Below are 3,797 nucleotides of genomic sequence, written 5' to 3' on the forward strand. Positions count from 1 at the left end.
CTGCAGAACAGTTTGTTATTGTTGCAAGGTCCCTTTACTGATGATAAAGAAATAGTTGTTGTTTTCTGAACAGTATCTTTTGTCTTTGTGTTTGTTCCATCACAACCCTTGAATGTCACTAATTCAGAAGGCAGGGGCTGATCTCTGTACTGACTCCAGTGCCTTGAGTAACCACAGGATTCCAAATCAAAATGACAATTTTTAGACTTTCTACTCTTGTCTTCTAGGGGGAAAAAACCATTTCTCCAACTCATATGTTATTAATGCTTTTTTTGTGGGGCAGAAAGCACTGGAGATTTAGGTTACATGCACCATCTGTATATTCACCATACAGATTTAGGTTACATGCACCAAATGTATATTTGCCCTGTACCTCATAGGAAGAACACATCTAGGATTTTCCATGCCCCCCAAACTTGCTTGCCTGTCTTCTGCCAGAAGTCTAAGATACAACTATTAATTTCAGGAAGAATTCACCGTGCACATGAGAGATGAATTGAGAGAGCTCTTAGGTAAATTTAACAACTAGATCTGGAAAAAAAGGTATAGTTAATGTGAAGATTTTGGGTTGGCCGATACAGCTCAGGATCTCCTTTTTCAACAGTTTCAGAGAAACTAAGTAAACAACCAAAAAGGGCTCTAAAATGTTAATGAAATGAAAATTTGTTTTATTTTAAATGGAAAAAATATAATCTTACTTCATATTTTTATGATCCATAAGGTCAAAGGGTGGATAAAAGGTGCTATTTAGGGGCAATGATTTTCTAACCTGTGAGATAAGAACTGCCCATAAAGAAGATTCAGTCCAATGTGATAAGACAAAAACTGAGATAGGAGAATACAACCTACATCTCAAGCAATACTGAGAAGTGCCTTAAGCCCAGGGAACTTTCCTGAAGGCCGAGTGCTCCATCTCACCTGAAGCCTGGAAAAAGGAGGGACCCTCATTTCTGTTTGTTATCTCCTTCAGAGGGAAGGGCTGTTCCCTCTTCTCTCCAGTAGCACTGTCCTCATGCAGAGTTTCACAGTCTGAGAGAAGCAATTACTCAAGCTGAAGTTGCAAAATAGTAAATCTACTGCTGGAATCAATACGATGCAAAGGCAAGGACTTATGTGGAATGTTTTTATTATTACATTGAGAGTTCTCTGTTAAATTAACCTGGGCAGTCCAAGCACTTTCCCAAGGAATAAATCTTTTTCTTACATTACACACAGTAAAAGAAGGAGGGAAACAAACTCATAATACCTTTATTTTCTGTTGAGGACATAAATGTTTCAGTTACCAATTTGTAAGTACGGTAAGGGATGTATGCCATAGGGAATTATAAAATATTTAAAAATATCTGTAATTCTTTTTTATGGGATATTTTTTGATTAGCAAACTGTGCTGAGCAGTCCTGTTGTGGGGTGAGGAGCATGGCTGGGAGGTATTTCTCTGATTGGGGAGACAGCAATTAATATTTGCTCTAGTTGTCTGATAGCAATTACTATTTGCTCTAGTTCTGTTTCTTGTGATTTTTGCAGATGGGGAGTAGCTGGCTATGAGGCATTTCTGAATTGCCCTGGTTCTACTTATGAATTGCCCTGGTTCCACCACTGCTCTTCCAGCAAGTGGTGTTTCAGGGAGCCCAGAAGCAGAAAGCTGGAAAGGCAATGTTGCACTCGGTGGCATTTTCCCTTCATGTGTTTACAAAGCATGGAAGGGGGGAATAAATCACAAGCAGATCATCAGGGTTAAAGCTGAGGGCTCAGAGGGCACGTGGGCAGGAAAGCAAGGCTGCTCTGGGGCTGCTGAGCTCTGTGTGTGCAAGCAGAGGAGACACAAAGGTTTGTGGCACACAGCTTTGTGCCTGAGGTTTGCGGTTTCCTTTGCCGTCTGCCAGACAGGCTTTGGAGATGGCCAACAAAATTCTTCAGGTACAAAAGTGCACTTACACATTTTTGTGTCTAAATGAACGTGCAATCTCATATACACAAATCCAGAAACTCCTGGGGGAAACAAGACTGAGACTGTCTTTTATAAGCCCTTTGTCCAGCTGCTAATGCCATGGCCAGACTGCCCCAAGGCTGCTGTGCCTCCCCAAACCCACAAACTGGGTTTGCTTGCCAAACCCAGGGCTCTGACTGCTTGCACTGTGCTCTGGGTGGATTTTTCCAGCTCAAATCCTTGAAAAACCCCTGTCAAGGGACACAGAAAAATTAATTCCTTTTGCTCAAGTGATGGAAAAGCAGTTAAACATGATTCAGAACTTGGGCTGGAATCCTTAGGTATGTTTTAGTCTCAGGGATTTGTGATTTGGACCTGCATCCTTAATATATTATGCACTAGAAAAACAGAGAATGATGATATGAAAGGATGAAATAAATGTTCAGCTATTTTCCCATGGTTTGGAAGCAGAAGCACCTCTAATATCAATAGAAAAACAGAGTTTGTATCTCCTGTGCACAAACATTCAGAGGTTTGATTTAGAAGAGTTTGGATTCTTGATAGCTAGTCACTCTTCTGACAAAATAGATCTCCTTTTTCTGTGCATTTTCCTTTCATGACGTTTTGGGAGTTCATTATAATTGGTTGCAGTATTGCTACAGTTTTTCCTTTGCTGGTCCCAAACTCATAATTTGCACCACTGAATTGGTAAATAGCCTTTTCTGCCAAGTGGTCAGATGCAATTGTTCACTGACTGAACAATTTGGGATTTTTCTATGCACTGAGCACTCATGTGCACACACATGCATGAACACAGACACACACACACACACAAACACAAGGATACTGAAATGAATATACATTTTACTGTTATAAAAAGAGAGCCACAGCGCCAAATTCAGCACCAGGTATGTTTTAATGCACCTTCCTCCCTTGCCTCAGTGAGATTCTGGAGCACAGGTTTAGATGACCTATGTTCAAGTGATAGAACCAGGAAAAATGTGTCATTATTAAATTAAATAGGGCTTTTGTCTTGCCTTGGATTCCAATGAGGACAAATACATGTTCCTTTCAAAAAAAACCAAAAAAACAAAACAAAACAAAACAAAAACAAAAAAAACCCCCCCAAAAAAAAAAAAAAAAAAACAAAAACAAAAAACAAGCAGCAGAAGCAAAGTCATTTGCAAATAATGAAAGAATCATTGCAGACTGTTTGGGAGGACAGCTCCAGGAAGCAGGGAATACGTTCACTGGCATTGTTTGCTGCTGGTCCTCACAATGCCCTTTGTCTTCTGAAAATGTTATTGCAATTAAACACTGGCTCAGCCAAATAAAATGAATCAGAGTGTGCTTATTTATGAGAACATTTGGAATGGATAATATGTGGCATAATTTCTGAAGGCTGAAGGTTATGAAACCTCTTCCTTTTACAGCAGGCCTTCATCTCTGTGTCATATTCTTTTACTGACCAGCCAAAACATGAACTTGTTTCTCCAGCTAGGAAAGCAGCACTCTCCAGCATTTACACACCAGCATGAGAGCACAAGAACAGTATATTTATGTATTGCTTATAGGAAACCCAAAGGATGAATCAAGGCTTTGCCTGATCTGTCTGGGTGTGCACCAAACTGCCTCCTTTTCCTGTCACAGAAGGCGCCTCCAAGCCAGCACAAAAATCGAATTCTCAGGGCTGAAGACGTTTTTCACCGTTTAGCATGGAACTAGAAAGAGGACTCCACAAGAGGGAGCCAGAAAACGAACAATCTTTCACGAAGCAGGCTATGAAACTCTTTAGAGAATAAAGTGGTGGGCGTGCTACGAGGTGTCCTTCACCAGCCAGGGCACTGGCTGAGCTGCCGCTCCCCTTCCA

Source organism: Ammospiza caudacuta, chromosome 5 (genome assembly GCF_027887145.1).
Source record: "Ammospiza caudacuta isolate bAmmCau1 chromosome 5, bAmmCau1.pri, whole genome shotgun sequence".
Lineage (NCBI taxonomy): Eukaryota > Metazoa > Chordata > Aves > Passeriformes > Passerellidae > Ammospiza > Ammospiza caudacuta.